The sequence below is a fragment of the Podarcis gaigeae genome (genome assembly GCF_964106915.1).
Source record: "Podarcis gaigeae genome assembly, chromosome: 14".
NCBI lineage: Eukaryota > Metazoa > Chordata > Lepidosauria > Squamata > Lacertidae > Podarcis > Podarcis gaigeae.
In genome coordinates this window covers 2298534-2315855 of record NC_139690.1, presented here as the reverse complement: position 1 = coordinate 2315855, position 17322 = coordinate 2298534, and the positions used below count along the sequence as shown (strand labels likewise).

General features: G+C 49.8%; 1 protein-coding gene and 1 long non-coding RNA gene across 5 annotated transcripts in view; one reads left to right on the top strand and one right to left on the bottom strand.

Annotated features, from left to right (window-relative positions):
• MAPDA (N6-Methyl-AMP deaminase) overlaps positions 1-17322 on the top strand; it is a 42325-nt gene that overhangs the window by 13374 nt on the left and 11629 nt on the right. The gene's annotated exons all lie outside the window — the stretch shown is intronic.
• Positions 12010-16926, bottom strand: LOC310831573. The gene is made up of 5 exons (XR_014557905.1): positions 16810-16926; positions 16227-16302; positions 14930-15008; positions 13446-13535; positions 12010-12128 (listed from the first exon to the last, which is right to left on the bottom strand). It is a non-coding gene; the product is annotated as an uncharacterized lncRNA (long non-coding RNA).

The window sequence follows — 17322 nt, the reverse complement described above, 5'->3', positions numbered from 1 at the left end:
AGTTTCAGTCCCATGATGAGGCCTGAATCCCGACTGGAAGGGATCCAAATAGTCTGCTTCTTCCAGGCATGCCTGGAGTTGTTCAGCAACCACTCGCTCAATCACCTTGCCCAAGAATGGAAGATTTGAGACTGGGCGATAGTTGGCCATCATGGCCGCATCTAAAGATGGTTTTTTAAGAAGCGGTTTGATAGCCGCTTCTTTCAGCAGGTCTGGGAAGGCTCCCTCACAGAGGGAAGCATTCACCACCCCACAAAGCCCATCACCCAGCCCTTCCTGACTAGCTTTTATAAGCCAGGATGGGCAAGGATCAAAGAGACAGGTGGTTGGTTTCACTCGTCCAAGCAGCCTGGTCACATCCTTGGAGGTAAAAGATTGGAATTCATCCCACATAACTTGACTAGACAGGACTCTAGCACTCTCCCGCCCTGACTCTGCTCCTACAGTGGAGTCTCTCCCCGAATCTGAGCGACTTTATCTGCAAAAACTGCAAAATCCTTGCAGGAGATCTTGTGGCCCATACTGGGCCCCAATGTAGCAAGTGGTTCCGCTAAATTGCGAACCACCTGAAAAAGTCTCCTGCTGCTGTTTTCCGCAGGTGCAACAGAGGCGGTGAAGAAAGTATTCTTCGCCATCGCTACCGCCACTTGGTAGGCTCAACATTGAGCTCTAACTCGTGTCCTATCAGCTTCAGAATGAGTTACCCGCCACCGGCGCTCTAGTCATCTCAACGATTGTTTCATTCACCCTCTTTACTATTCACTTGTGTTCCTTTGGTGGTGAGAGGTTGGGGTTGGCCTAGGGTGTGGTTGTTTGTGATTGGCTGTGGTGAACTCCATGTGTGAGTGGAGTGGCTGGGTGTTTATGGATCAGGTTAGCCATATTGATTCATATGCTATTGGTGGATTCTTGTCATTGTCTTGTTGGGCTGTATGTGTGATAAAAGGGAGCCACACCGGGGTGAAGGCGTCTTCTTCTATTTGTCCCCGTGTCAGTTTCAGTTTATTGGGTAGTTTTTCTCGTAAGGCTGTTTCCCATACTACTTGGTACCATTGGCCCATGCTTACTCCTGACAGGTTTCTCCAGTGTCTGGTTATGATGTTCCTGGCTGCTGAGAGTAGGTGGGTGATGAGTTATTTGTGATGTGAGTGGGAATTATTGTCTTGGAAGATGTTTAGTAGGGCCAGTTCTGGGGTGATTTCTAAAACCTGCCTGGTTATTTTACATATTTCTCGTATGGTTGTTGTCCAGAATAGTTGGATTTTGGGGCATTCCCACCACATGTGGAGGTATGTGCCTGTGGAGGTGCACCCTCTCCAGCATTTTGATGAGGTTCGTAGGTGTATTAGTGCTAATTTCCTCGGTGTTAGGTACCACCTGTAAGTGAGTTTCAGAGTGAGTTCTTTCCTTTTCATTGATATGGATTTAAAGGGAGGTTTAGACCAGTGTTTCCCAACCTTGAGTTTCCAGCTGTTTTTGAACTACAATTCCCATCATCCCTGACCACTGGTCTTGCTAGCTTGGAATGATAGGAGTTGTAATCCAAAAACAGCTGGAGGCCCAAGGTTGGGAAACACTGGTTTAGACCACATTCTGGTCCACTGAGTGGGGTTAATCTATGCCTATGTCGTCTTCCCATTGTTTTTTGATTATGTCTAGGGGGTTTGTGGGATTTTGGAGTAGTATTTTGTATACTGCGGATACCATCCCTTTGCCGTTTCCCTTTGTCGTTAGGAGGAGGTTTTCGAAGGTTGTCAGAGGCCTAGTTGCTGCTGATTTTACTACTGGATTGTTTACAAGGGCATGTAATTGGTGGTGTGTCAGCCAGGGCATTTGGGTGTCTTCTAGTTTGTCTTGTATTTCTTGTGTTGATAATGGTTTGTTATTTTGATAGAAGTCTGTTAGGCAATATAAGCCTTTGGTTTGCCAGGTTTTTATCTGGAGGTTTTGTGCTGTGTGATGGAATAATGGGTGGTACGCCAGGGGAATTATGGGGCTGGGGCTTGGGCTGGGGACAGTTTACCTACTTCTGCTTTCCATGCTTTAAGCATGGTCTGTGTGTACCTGTTTGGTGTTGTGGGAATTTTCCTCCGTTTGGGAGGAATGGGTATGCTGTGGTGCAGGTATTTTCAATTGTGTCCCTCTCCAGGTGTATTCATTGTTTTGTCTCATCTTCTAGTATATATGGGATTATGTGACGTACTTGGTTGGCAATATAATATGCTTCTATGTTGGGGATTTCCCATCGTCCTTCTGAGGAGGGGAGGTGCAGGTATTTGGGGCCATTTATGGAGTTGGGCTGGGGAAATCCAGGTTGGGAGGGTTTGGAATAGGTAGGTTAGTTTTGGGAGGGTGATCGTTTTGATCATGGCTATTTTGTCTGAGAGAGTGAATGTGCTGGTCCCGGGGGGAAGGTTACTGTTACCGTAGTCAAAGTTCAGTCCTGAGTCACTAGCCTGGAAATAGTCCACAGGGTGCGAGGTGAGGTCCGAAGCAGGGAGCTGGGCGGGGACAGGAACACTCGAAGATCAGAAGCAGGAAGCCGGGCGGGGAACAGGAGCACTGGAGGAACAGGACTGGATGCTGGCCGGAACAGCTCTTCAATGACGATGTTGCTCCCGCAACCTGGGACCGGGCCGACTGGCCTTTATCTTCTCTGAGGCCAGGGGCGGTCCCGGCCCCCAGGAGCCCCGCCTCCCCTGGCCTTAAGGCGAGCACTCCTCCTGGGAGAAACCAGTTCCCTTCGCCTCTCTGCCCTAAGCCTCTGCAGTTCAGGAGAGGCTGAAGGGTTACTGGGCCCAGGGGGAGACTCACCTGCAGGCACTGAGTCCTCAACCACCTCTGGGGCCAGAATGGATTCACCTGGTGCCTGCTCCTGAGGATCCGGCCCAGGTGCAGGCTCCTCAGAATCAATGCCCTGCCCCAGTTCAGCCGGCCCTGGAGGCGGGGACTCCTGTGCCAGCTGGGATTCCTCCGGTTCACTCTCAGAATCGGAATCCCAGGCCATCACACCATCCCCTCTCCCAGGCCCCCCCCCCCAATCGAGGGTCTGGACCCGGCTTGCTGGGGTACGCCGCATGGAAATCTCGGAGGCAGGCAGGCGCATGAACGTTGGCTGCTGGTTCCCAGGAACAGTCCTCCGGTCCAAACCCTTTCCAGTCTATGAGATACTGCAGCTTTCCCTTGCGGTATCGGGAGTCCAGAATGCGTTCCACCTCATACTCAGGCTCCCCCGACCAAAACTGGCTGCGGTTGGGGACGGTTCGGGTGGAACTCATCGGGTGGGGCCACCGGACTCAGAAGGGACCTGTGGAAGACCGGGTGAACCTTCAGGGTTGTGGGCAACCGGAGGCGGAATGCCACAGGTGAGACCTGGTCCACGATAGGAAATGGGCCGGTGAAACGGGCATCCAACTTCCGTGAAGGTCGAGGGGGTGGAGGTGGCGAATGGAGAGCCATACCAGGTCACCGACGTGAAGTTCCGGCCCCACCTGGCGGTGGCGGTCGGCCTGAGCCTTGTACGCCTCCTTGGCCTGGCGCAGTTGCTCCATCAATAGCTGTTGCTGGGACTGGAGCTCCTGAAGCCACTCCATCACCGCAGAGACCGCAGATGCTGGCAGCACATCTGGAAGCAGCCGTGGATGATAACCGTAACTGGCCTGGAACGGGGTCTGCTGGGTGGACGCATGCACCGCGTTGTTGTAGGCGAACTCCGCCAATGCTAGGTGGTCGACCCAGTCATCCTGCTGGTAGCTGCAGTAACACCAGAGGTACTGCTCCAGCACCGCGTTCGCCCGTTCCGTCTGGCCATCGGTCTGTGGGTGGTAGGCTGAATAAGCCGGAATTCTTTAAGAAATTGGAACAAATGTTACTGGAGTTAGATTCTAACAAGACGATTTTAATGGGAGATTTTAATGGAGTGCCAGAATTGGAATTAGACAAACAAACAGAAAAGGGGAAAAATAAACAAGGGAAGCTGCCAAAATCCTTTAAGAACTTGGAGGAAAACTTAGATTTAGTAGACATTTGGAGATACAAGCATGCAATAGAGAAGCAATTCACCTTTTTTTCAGAACCATATAAGAGTTGGAGTAGAATTGATCAAATCTGGGCTTCTAGGGAGCTCACATTAAGAACTGCAAAGTGTGAAATCCAACCTAGAACTCTCTCGGACCATAACTCGGTTGCACTGGAAATAAAAGGTAAATCACAGGGTGGATTCAGATGGAGAATAAATGAATACTTATTAGAGAATGAAGAGGTTGTTGAAAAAGCTAAAGCCACCTTAAAAGATTATTTTAGCCTGAATCTCAATAATGAAACAAGTTCAGACATAGTCTGGGACGCTAGTAAAGCGGTATTAAGAGGGTTTTTTATACAGCAAAATAGCTACAGGAGGAAAGTAAGGGAACAAAAGAAGGAAGAAATTCTTAATCAGATAAGAGAGTGTGAGAAAAAATTAATAATGAATTCGAATGATGAACAAAACAGGCAAATAATTAAAATGTTACAATCGCAATACTCAATGTTAACGAGTCAAGAAATAGAATGGAAAATCAAAGTAATGAAACAAAAATATTTTGAGTCAGCTAACAAAACGGGTAAACTATTAGCATGGCAATTGAGAAGACGGCAAGAACAAAGTGTAATAAACAAGATAAAAATTGAAGAACATCTAATAGAAGATTCAAAAGAGATAAAGGAGAATTTTCTAAAATTCTATGAGAAGCTGTATAAAAAAGAAGAGAAAGAAATAACCCAAATAGAAAAATATTTAGAAGACTATAGCGGGAGGACCATAACAGAGGAAGAAAGAATCCAATTAAATAATCCCATAAAAATAGAAGAGATTCAGGAGGCAATGAAGAGGATGAAACCAGGGAAAGCCCCGGGACCGGATGGATTATCAGCCAAATATTATAAAGTATTAGAGAACCAATTAACACCAGTGCTTTGTGATCGGAAAGAGAGAGGGGGATTCTCGGTACCCAACCTGAAATTATATTTTGAGGCAGCCTGCCTTTGCTGGATCAGGGATTGGATTAATTTGGAAAATACTGATTTATTAGATCTCGAGGGGTTTGATAACAGGTTCAGCTGGCATGCCTACTTATGGCAAAATAAAGAAAAATTACATAAAGGGTTCTCAAGTCACATCGTTAGAGGGTCTCTTTATGAAGTCTGGGAGAAAAATAAAAAGCTTCTAGAAGAGAAAACACCCTGGTGGTTATCACCAGTTGATATTTCAGCGATTAAAAAAACAAATATGGAAGAAAAAAGACTTACCTATGAAGACTTACTAACAAGATCATAATGTGGATGGAAGATGAGAACATATGAGGAGTTGAAAGGTAAATTAACAAGCTGGCTACAATTCCACCAAATAAACGCAATATGGACAGAACACAAAAAAGTAGGGATGAACGAGAAGAAATCCAAATTCCAGATAGAAATAATTGAGGGCAAATGTAAATTATTATCTAAAATGTACGATATATTATTGGAATGGGACACGAAAGATGAAGAAATAAAGGAGGTCATGACTAGATGGGCAATGGATCTGGGATACAATATAGAATACGCTAAGTGGCGGAATTTATGGACTAGTGGAATGAAATTCACAGCATGTGTAACACTGAGGGAAAATTTAGAAAAGATGATGTACAGGTGGTACATCACCCCGGCAAAACTGGGGAAGATGTACAAAACAGCTAGTAAGTTTTGTTGGAAGTGTAAAACTAAAGAGGGTAATTTTTTCCACATGTGGTGGACATGCGAGGTAATGAAGAAATACTGGGAATGCATATATAATGAGTTAAAAAAAAATATTTAAATATACATTCCCTAAAAGACCGGAGGCCTTTTTACTGGGAATAATTGGGGATGAAATTAAAAAAGAAGACAAAACGTTATTTCAGTATGCCACAGTCGCCGCTAGATTATTAATTGCCCAAAATTGGAAAAGTCAAAGTACCCCAGAAATTAGAGATTGGCAAATAAAGTTATTCGAATTTGTAGAACTTGCAAAAATGACACAAAAAATTAGAAACCAAAAAAATACAAAGTTTATTAATGACTGGAATAAATTTATGACATACATTGAAGAGAACTATAAGAACATAAAAACTACAGCAGGACTGATTTAGATCTTATGATGTGTAAACCCATTACAATTATTAACTGCAAGAGAAACAAATTACTTAAATTAAGAAGCCTGAAACCAGTAGGGATGGAAGTCAATAGGTGTACAAAGGAATGATTAATGTATTTAAAGATATAAAGAGATAAACGAGAAAACAAAGAAATGTAAAAGGAAATGGTCGTTATTTTTCTGTTATGCTCAGAAATTTATTTAATTTTCTTTTGGTGTTTGTGGGGTTTTATGTAATGGTTGTAACTGTTTTTCTTTTTGTGTTTTTTGTTTTTCGTGCTGTCTTTGTTTTTCTTTTTGGTCACTTAAGCAAAAACTAATAAAAAGAATTTAAAAAAAAAAAGAGAGAGACAGACCTCTGTCCCGAGGGTCTGGTGCAATGCTCACCAGAACCGGGATGTGAACTGAACGCCCCGGTCAGACACCACACGCTCAGGTAGGCCATGCAGGCGGAAGACATGCTGAAGGTACAGCTGAGCGGTTTCCTTGGCTGTGGGTACAGATGGGCAGGGGGCACAGTGCACCATCTTAGTGAAATGGTCGGAGAAAGCTAGAAGGCAGGTACAGCCACGAGACGGGGGTAAGTCCACTACAAAGTCCAGCGAAACCGTGTGCCAAGGACGTGGTGGAACTGGCAATGGCTGAAGTAGGCCGGGGGGTCGCCCGGTAGGGCCCTTGGCCCGCCGGCAGACATCACAACCAGCGACGTAGCGAGCCGCGTCAGCCTTCAAGCGGGGCCATCAAAACTCACAGCTTACCAGATGGGTGGTCCGATACCGCCCAAAGTGCCCCGCTGCTGGAGCATCATGGGTCATCCGGAGAACCTCAGCCCGCAGTGGCCCTGGCGGGATGTACAGGCGACATGGTGCAGCAGAAGGCCCTGATCCAAGACCAGCCCTGGATACTGAGGGCATGACCCTTCGGCCAGTTCCCGGAGTCGTTCCTGGGCCCAAGCGTTGACCCGCTGCTGTTCCCGCACCCGAGCCTGCAGTGGCTCAGCCTCCTGGGTGGCCAGGAATGCAGCCGGTGGTAGGATAGTGGTGGGTACTGCCTGCTGTACCGTGTCTGCGTTGTCTTCAGGTTTCCAGGACAGGGCATCCGCCTTCTAGTTTTGGGAGCTAGGGATGTAGCGGATCCGGAACTGGGACCGGGAAAAGAACAACGCCCACTGGATCAAGCCTTTCAGCTTGCGGGTGGTCTGGAGGTACTCCAGATTCCGGTGGTCGGTTCTCACCTCCACCGGGTGCCGTGCCCCCTCAAGATGGTGGCGCCAGACCTCAAAAGCCACCTTGATGGCCAGTAGTTCCCGCTCCCACACGGTATAGTTACGCTCCGCTGGAAGGAGCTGCCGGGAATAAAAGGCGCAGGGTAAGAGTGGCGCATCAGGTCCATACTGCTGAGACAAGACGGCACCGAGAGCCATACTGGAGGCGTCGGTCTCCACCACAAAGGGTCGAGAGGGATCCGGATGTTGCAAGATCGGCGCTCTCTGGAAACAGGCCTTCAACCCCTGAAACGCCTCCTCTGCCTCCTTGTCCCAGGAAAACGGCGTCTTGGGGCGCAGTAGCTGGGTCAACGGGGTGGTGCGATGAGCATAATCTGCAATGAAGGTCCGGTAATAGTTGGCGAACCCCAGGAAACGCTGTAGGTCCTTGCGGTTCCGAGGTGCCGCCCATTCTCGAACCGCTGCCACCTTCCCAGAGTCCATCTGCACCCCATCTGGAGAGAGTCGGTGACCAAGGAAGTCCACTAACCGCTGATGGAACTCGCACTTGCTGAGCTTTGCATACAGGCGGTGCTCCCGCAAGCGCTGCAGCACGGTCTGGACATGACCCTCGTGGCAAGCCAGGTCACGGGAGAAAACCAGAATGTCATCCATGTACACCACCATGTACTTGTCTAGCAAGTCCTGGAACACGTGGTTGATGTACCATTGGAACACAGCGGGCGCGTTGCACAATCCGAAGGGCATGACCAGGTATTCGAACTGCCCGTGCTGGGTCCCGAACGCTGTCTTCCACTCATTCCCGGCTCGGATCCGAATTAGATTGTAGGCCCCCCGGAGGTCTAGCTTGGTGAACACCTGCGCCCCTTGCACCCGCTCCAGCAACTCTGAAATAAGGGGCAAAGGGTATCGGTCTGGGATGGTAATTTTGTTCAGGGCCCGGTAATCGTGGCATAGGCGAAGCTCCCCACACTTCTTCTTAACGAAGAGTACAGGCGCAGCGGTGGGCGAGGTAGAAGGCCTAATGAACCCACGCTCCAGGTTCTTGCGCAGGAAGTCCTGCAAAGCTTCGCGCTCTAGCTCTGTTAGAGAGTATAAGCGACTCACTGGTAGGGGCGCTCCGGGCTGGAGTTCTATGCTGCAGTCAAAGGTCTGCCCCCCGTTCCTCGAACACATCTTGGTAGTCCTGGTACTCGTCGGGGAGCGTGGATGCAGCCTCCTCAGTGGGTGCGGCCGCTAGCATCTCGGACCGAGCATGGGGACATGGGTCTGGGAAGTGCACAGTCCGATTGATCCAGTCAATCTTAACATTGTGAGCCTCCAGCCAGTCCATCCCGAGCACCAGGGGGAACCGGGGCATGGAGGCAATGTCCAAGGTTCGCACCTCCCGGTGCTGCTGGAGACACAGGACCAAGGGCTGGGTCTCCCGAGTGACGGCACCCAAACGCAGGAGCCGTCCGTCTATTGCCTCCACCTGTACCGGTTCTGGCTTGTTCTGAAGTGGCACCTGATGATGAGCGGCAAAGGCAGCGTCCATATAGGAGCGGGTTGCCCCCGAATCTACCAGAGCATGGGTAAGAATCCAGGGCCCACCTGGAGGGTAGAGACGCACCGGTACCATGAGATGTCGCAATTCCACTGGTGAGGGCCCCTCCTGCATGGTTTGGGACCCCATGTTGCTAGGGCCTTCGGCTACCGAGGTTGGCAGTCTCCCTGCGACTGGCATCTTCTCGGGACAGGAACGGGCGTAATGTCCACTCCTACCGCAGTAAAGACACAGGTTCCCCTCCCGACGCCGCGTCTTCTCCGAGGGGGAGAGGCGAGGTCGCGCAGCTCCGAGCTGCGTTGGCTCGACTGGCAACTCGGCTGTGGGCGTGGACCTGCTGTGAAGGACTGGCGCCAGGAGCTGGGAGTACTGGCGGTCCCGGGCCTGGCGACGGTCCTCCAACCGATCGTCTATCTGCAGGTTCCGCTGAATGAGGGCGTCCAGCGTGGTGGGATGATCCATCATGGCCAACTGGTCCAGTATCTCGTCTGACAGTCCCTCAAGATACTGGTCCCGTAGTGCAGAGTCATTCCAAGACAAGTCTTGTGCCACCAGCCGAAATTCTGTGGCGTAGGCGGCGGCTGTGGACTTGTCCTGTCTCAACTGACGAATCGCCTGATTGGCTTGGCTCTCCTTCAGAGGGTTACCAAACACAGTCTCTAAGTGGTTACAAAACCCCACATAGTCCGTTAGCAAAGGAGAGTCTTGCCGGAGCAGTGGCAAAGCCCACTTGGCCGCCTGGTCCTTTAACAAACTGATCAAAAAGTGCACCTTGGTGCGGTCGTCAGGGAAGTTCCGGGCTCGCCCCTGAATATACAACTTGGCCTGGGCGAGGAACATGGGAAAACTGGCCAGGGCCCCATCAAATTTCTCTGGCAAGGCCACTGGGTACTTGCCTGGAGCTGGGGCGTCGGCCCCAGGATCTGGAAAGGCATCCAACCGCTGCTGAAGCGCCGCAACCACATCGCTTAGCTGCTGAACGGTGTGGGTCAAGGCCTGGTTCTCCTGGGCCAATGCCACCAGCGCAGCTGCCTGGTCAGCCATGGCCTCTGGCTCTTCCCGAACACACCCCAATGAAACGGGAGTGCGGGTGTGGCGGGAGCAAACTGTGCTGGTCCCGGGGGAAGGTTACTGTTACCGTAGTCAAAGTTCAGTCCTGAGTCACTAGCCTGGAAATAGTACACAAGGTGCGAGGCGAGGTCCGAAGCAGGGAGCCGGGCGAGGAACAGGAGCACTGGAGGAACAGGACTGGATGCTGGCCGGAACAGCTCTTCAATGACGACGTTGCTCCCGCAACCTGGGACCGAGCTGACTGGCCTTTATCTTCTCTGAGGCCAGGGGCGGTCCCGGCCCCCAGGAGCCCCGCCTCCCCTGGCCTTAAGGCGAGCACTCCTCCTGGGAGAAACCAGTTCCCTTCGCCTCTCTGCCCTAAGCCTCTGCAGTTCAGGAGAGGCTGAAGGGTTACTGGGCCCAGGGGGAGACTCACCTGCAGGCACTGAATCCTCAACCACCTCTGGGGCCAGAATGGATTCACCTGGTGCCTGCTCCTGAGGATCCGGCCCAGGTGCAGGCTCCTCAGAATCAATGCCCTGCCCCAGTTCAGCCGGCCCTGGAGGTGGGGACTCCTGTGCCAGCTGGGATTCCTCCGGTTCACTCTCAGAATTGGAATCCCAGGCCATCACAATGAAGTTCATGTTGTTCCATCTCTTTAGGTCTTTGTTAATTTGTCGTCACAAGGGGTTGTAGTTGTGGAGCTGTAATTTATTGAGGTTTCTGGTTATTTGTACCCCTAGGTATCTGAACTTGGTGTGACAAAGTTTTACCTTGCTGACGTTAGTGCAGGCATAGGCCCTCCAGATGTTTTGGGACTACAACTCCCATCATCCCTGACCAGGGATGATGGGAGTTGTAGTCCCAAAACATCTGGAAGGCCAAGTTTGACTATGCCTGCATTAGCGAGTTCTTTTTGGATGTGAGGAGGGGTGCTGAAGCACATAGCTTCCAACTTTGCAAAATTCACCAGTTGGCCCGACACCGTTGCAAATGTAATGAGTTCTCTGATTAGGGACGTTGCTGTGTTTATGGGGTCAGGTGTTGACACCATTAGGTCATCTGCAAAGAGTGCAGAGTGTTTTCTGAGTCAGTTTATACATTCAGAAGGATTAGCTGGTGAAGCCGGTCTGTATGCAGCTCATGTCTTTGAATGGCCCAGATGTTAAAGCTCCCTGCCTGTAGAAAATGAATGTGTCAGGGGAAAGGTTGATATGCTAGTTTTGCATGACTGGAAAATTTAGCAGACCTTATCCTGGGATGGAATGTTCTTAAAGCAGGCAGAGGATGGGTGAGGTTCCTTTCTGTTCTCTGCTATAGGGAGGGCAATGAGATCAGAAGCATGTTAAAAGTGTGAGCTGCCTCTGTCAGGTTGGAGATTTGTTATTTCTAGAGTGTCCCCCCCCCCACACCCCTCTTCCGAGCTTAATGTGCAAGATCCCAGTCCCAGATGCTAAAGAAGAGAAGTGTCAGCAAAGAGAGAGACGTCTAACAGGCGCTTAAGCAGGTGGCATTAAAATGCAGGCTAAGAATACCCGTTGTGTAACAGTGAGGCCCAAAGGAAGTAATGGGAGCTGTGAATGGCCATCTTAAATGCTGCAGTGGAAGCAGCCAGATTGATATGCAGATGGAAGGACCACCTTTGCCCTTTGTGGAGAGAAATAAATTCATGGCATCCCACTCCCCTTGTGGCCCCTCCCTCCTAGAGCCATCCTTTTCTGTCGAAAGGGTGGAGGAGGAGCAGCAGCAACAGCTTTTTCAAAACAGAGAGGTTGTCTTTTCCATCCTATTGTAACCTTTTGCTTTTGTAAACTCAGCTTGTTGTAATAACCTTATGAGTGACATCTCCCTGAAAAGGGAATGAGTAAATGCCAGAGCAGAGAATATTCCAAAGAGCAAAGGCCCATTCAGGAATGCTTAAGAGGGCTGCGTTTACGGTAAACATTGATCCAGTCTTGTCAAATGACTGCTCTTGCTCTGGTTTGTTTTCATTTTACCACTTGCAGGTTCAAGCTTAACCCCAGCAAAATATTCTCATTTGGTGCTGGCAAGTTTAATAAAAGCACAAAGAGCTTAGAAGCCGTCTAGGTCTCTTCTTTCTTCCTTATCTTGCTTTCTTGCCTTTTAACTGGTCCAGAGCCAGAGTCGGTCACACACTACAAAATACCAAAGAGAGTTGCAAATTGTATGAAATAATTCACAGCCAAAGCCCCAAGAGAAGATGGGCATCTTGCCTTCCCAGGTGACAGATGTAGCAGGTGGAGCATCTCACAGTGCAAGGTATCCCTGGACAAAAGCTAGGGAGGCTTCTTACCTGACTTCATCCTTCCAGCAGAGGGCTGCAGGTGCCCAGAAAGGGATCCTGCTCCCAGCCCACTGTTGCCTCTCTGGAAATGGCCATCAGCACTGCCAGTAGGCACTCAAGCAGCCTTTTACAAAGGCTTTGTTCAAGCTTAAAATTGGGGCAAGGAGGGCATACGGAGGACATATGCAGCTGCCAGGTTCCTTGCCCTTGACTTAGGTCTGCAAGCTTTGCAAGGGTGCCATGCTAGATGGGGCCTTAGAAGTCATCTACTCCAACACCCCTGCAATAGTACTCCTAACAGCTTTTACTGATAGAATTTGCTTTCCAGATCCTTGTCCACCTTCACTCCCCTTCTCAGGGACATCTCCCCCCCCCGCCCCCCACCATTCAGTCCTGAATGAAAGTAACCAAACACCAGGTAATGGAGATAGACCTATCTCTATCTCAGACTCTGGAAAGCTGCTGCCAGTCAGAGTCAATAATACTGGGCTATGCAGCCAAAATAGCCTGATTTTGTATAAGGCAGCCCCCTCTGTTCCTATGAAATATATCACATTTCATTCTTTGTTTTTCACACTTCTATCCCACCTGCCTGCAAGGAACTCAAGATGGTGCACATGGGGCTTATATCACTCTCTATCCTTGCAACAACCCTGTCAGGGGAGCGCATGACCTGCCCAAAGTCACCCAAGAAGAGCCCGCTGCCCAGGGGCCAACCAGATGCCTGGGGGAAACCCGCAAGCGAGATTTGAGCACAAGAGCCTCCTCTCCTCTTGTGCTCTCCAGGGACTGATACTCAGAAGCATTGCTGCCTCTGGCTGTGGAGGCAAAGCAGAGCCTTCATGTGCTTGAACCCAGGCCTCCCTAATCCAAGCTAGTCATGATCCTTCACGCAGAGGAAGTCCTGTGACCACATTCGCACAGGCGGAGGCATTGCTTGAGTGTTGGGCATGCATGTGTGAACTGGCCCAAACCCACTCCAAGAACCTGCAGCTGGTATTCGGCTAATCCTACTCAAAGTAGCTCTGCTGAAATTAATAAAACCAAGCCAGTCACATCTTGAAGGGGGCTGTTTTGTGCAGGCAGACCTATCATTGAAAACCACACACTGTGTCATCTGAAAGAAAGAAAAGAAGGTGAGAAAGGAGGGAGAGACCCAGGCACTGACCAAAGGGTTTGCCAGCTGCTCTCCAGGGCTTGACGGAGTTGACAACATTGACATAATTGATCCACTTTTGTTCCCACGTAAGGCCAGGTCCTGAAGAAAGGAAAGTGATGAGTTTAGCATAGTTTCCCATGTATGGAAGAAAAAATATTCTTCTTAGGAATGAAATGAGGGTGCTGCACTCTGATCTTCATAATACATGCCCCCCAATCTCCAAACAACAAGAGACTCCAAGGGTTCCAAGCGCTTTACTTGGGGTTCACTTTCCTTGGAATGAAGGTCAAGAGAGACCGCAGTGTCTTTAGGATAGATGGTTTTATTTATCCCTATGTGCAGCCTGAGCACAGGATGGAGGGGCTCGCAGAGTCAGCACCCGAGGACAGCTTGCTTCTCCATTAGTCACAGCTTTGGGTCCCGCACAGAGCAGTACAGAAATTACTGCCTTATACAAGTGAGACCCAGGGGCAGCACTGCCCATCAGGGCAGGGGCCTGCTTTCCAGGATTTCAAGAAGGGGACTCTCACAAGCCTCTCTGGAGGTGCCAGGGGTGGAACCTGGGACCTTCTACTTGGCTGCAGCTCTTCCTCCAAAGCAGTTCATCTCTCTTGCTGGATGTGGTGGAAACTGCGCTCAGAACCTGGGGAGACCTGTTGCCTTGCCATCTGCCTGCCTCTACTCATGCACTGCCTGCATACTTGTCAACAAAGCAAATATCACACTGGCAATGCAAGCTGGTGCCAAAGGCATTGTTCTGCTTTCCTTGGGATCACATCATCGAGGCCAAGAGGGGAATCTTGTCGCCTGGGCAGCCCAGAACCTCCCTACACACTGCTCAGGCTTGCGCCCCAGAGAGGTCACTAATGCTGCTAATGCAGCAGCATGACTTCACCCCTGGAGGTGCACTCCATTGTCTCTTGAGACAGACAGATGCCAACAACAACAATTGGCTGCAGGTCAGTGGGAGAATGCCCTGTGTGCAGAAGGCTTCGGGTTCAATCCCTGGCCTCCCTGGGCTTGGAAAGACTCCATGTCTGAAAACTGGGAGAGCAGAATCAAGTATCTATTACACTGGTCTTCAGACTCAGCAGCACAAAGCGAGAGAACAAATTTAAGCTAACAGAATTCACATAAACTTGCATCATTAAAAATCACTACTCTTTAAAATGAGTAATTAAATCAGTAATTAGGGTTTTAAAAAACAGAACATATTCCTATTAGAGCATAATAAACATACATTACTTTGTTTAGCACAAAACACTATGAACTTATATCAAGGTGCATTATCCTGTTTTCAAATCTCCAGGGCAATTTGTAGTGGAGAGTGAACTGTGTTTCCAGTTTCAATCCAAACAAACATGCCTCAAGTACAAGATGTTTGCAGAAACCTTGGCAAGGAGTTCCTGGGAATCGCATTCTATGGCTTTTGGGTGGCAACAAGGGAAGAAGGAACCTTCAGGACATCAGCTTAACCCTAATAGGGCTTTTACCTGTAGCCTCACTCAGATCAATGATCATGGCTCCCCGGTGTTTAATGCATTCTCTCATGAATCCACGGTAGTCTACAATCTTCAAGGAGACAGTAAAATAAAATTAGGAATATAGGACGCTGCCTTGTACCAAGTTGGCCCATCTGCCCATCTCCCCATCTAGCTCACTAATGTCTACACTGGCTGGCAGCAGCTCTCCAGGGTTTCAGGCAGGACTCTCTCTCGGCCTCCATGGTAATGCCAGGGATTGAACCAGGAACCTTCCGCATGCATGGTGGGCGGAAGTTCTGCCCCTGAGCCACGGGCCGCCCCCAACTGCATTACCAACATCCTTTCCCCACACTCCTTCAGTAATAATCGTTTGTTTGTTCTTTTTAACATGTAATTAATTTTCAAAAATTGCACTGCTGTGTTCATCATAATCACCTCCATTATGGAGAGGGCCTATAGCTACGTCAGTGGTAACAATTGACTTTGCACATAGAAGGTGTCAGGGTCAGTCCCCGCCAGCATCACCACCTAAATAGCTTCCCATTTCTGGAGAGCCACTGCCAGTCAGAGTAGACAATACTGTACTAAGGTGGGTGGATCAATGGCAGCTTTATATACAAGCTTACTTTGAGGAAAACAGAATAAATTATCAGTACTTGTTGGGGCGAGAGAGAAAGAAAGAGCGAGAGCACAAACCAAGCTTATAAAAGATATCCAAGTTGATTACGCATCTTCAGGAAAACACACATTGAAATTTGCAGTTATGCCAAGAGGTTCCTACACTGGAAGCTTGTCTTGCAAATTGGGTCCCGGCTGAGTCAGGAAAAACATTTCAAAGCCATTAGACTTGTAGACACAAGGAGACAGTCTCAGCTGTTCAAATAAACTGCAAATGGGGCACAGGACAGGGACAGTCCTTTAAACATTCAGAGCCCCAAACCATAGAGCTGCCCGTGTCAAGTGCAGTACGGGGGTTGTGTTCTGGGTTATCGTATGTGTCAGCAGTTCCATGTAAGCCCATTCCGCCCCCTTCTGGGGCCAAAAGAGCTGTGTGCATCAGCAGTTTCGCGTGTTTTGGTTGAGAGCAAGATGGTCATTCCCTGTATATGGCAGAGGGAAATAATCCAGACTTTCAGCACATGGGCAATGTGCACCTTTGGTCGCCCAACTCAGCCAGGAAACAGATTGTCTCCCAAACACTCTTCAAGGGCAGCCCTACATTGAGCTCATAATGCAGTTGTCTAGGCTTGGAGCTACACCAAGGCCAAGACAACAAACAAATAGGAGGAGGGGAATCCACACTTACAGGACTAGGAACGTAGAGGCAGGCGGGCCTGTGGATGCCATATTCTGGGGCGATGGCATAGGGAGGCAGGTAAGCTCTGTGAAAAAGGCATGACAGAGGACAAGCAGGGCTAAGCTTTCCTGTTCTTTTCTGACAAATGAATCCTACACCTACTACAATGGTGTTTCCTGCTTGGCAGGGGGTTGGACTCGATGGCCCTTGTGGTCTCTTCCAACTCTATGATTCTATGATTCTACAATAGAAATCCAGAAAGGCTGTGCCCACCCAGCAGGGCAGTTTCCTCCACCTGCAGAGCCACCCACAGTAGAAGAGCCTGCTGCGGCACTCCGATCAACGGGCGGGCTGTTCTCCAGACTCAACCCCCGGGCCCTGAACTCTTGGCCTGGTGCCCCTGAGAGCCCAGCGCCCGGGTGTCCCGCACCTCTAGCACCTATGGGTAAGATGGCCCTGAGCCTCAGCCAGCATGGCCAGTGGTCAGCAGGGATGGGAGCTGTCATCCTGCAACATCTGGATGACCCCGACAGTCCCAGAAGCAGGGAGGTCCTCAGTGTGAAGGCACCTCATCTAAGCAGATGACACTTACCTGTAGGGGAAAGCCATATTGTGTTCATCCCAGCACTTGGCTGGCCCTAGGTCTGATTATTATTATTATTAATACCACTATTACCCTACATACGTATTACCCATGATCTCACAATGGCTCCTGCCTGAAGCTGATTGGCTATTGTGCTGTGTGGCTTCACTGTCAGGCTGGACCCCTGGGGTACCAAGACTTATTAGGAGGCTGGAGCAGAAGAAAAGCTGTTTATCCACAAGCAGCAGAACACAGAAGCCTGTGGGCCCAGACCTCACTATCTGGCCCCCCCCCAGACCTTCCCTAAACTCTCCTCCAGGCCACCCCCCCTTTTCAGCCCTGCCTCTCCCTTGCCTGGATGGAGAGGTGGGCACAGGAAAACCTCAGACGTAGCTGGAATGCAACTGGCCTTACCAACGGCTAAGAGCTGCATCTGTTGTTTTGCCCACTGTTGCCTCTGGCCCTGCTGCTCCTGGCATGTGGCCCCCAGAAGGCTTCCTATGAGGGAAGGTGGTCCTGGGC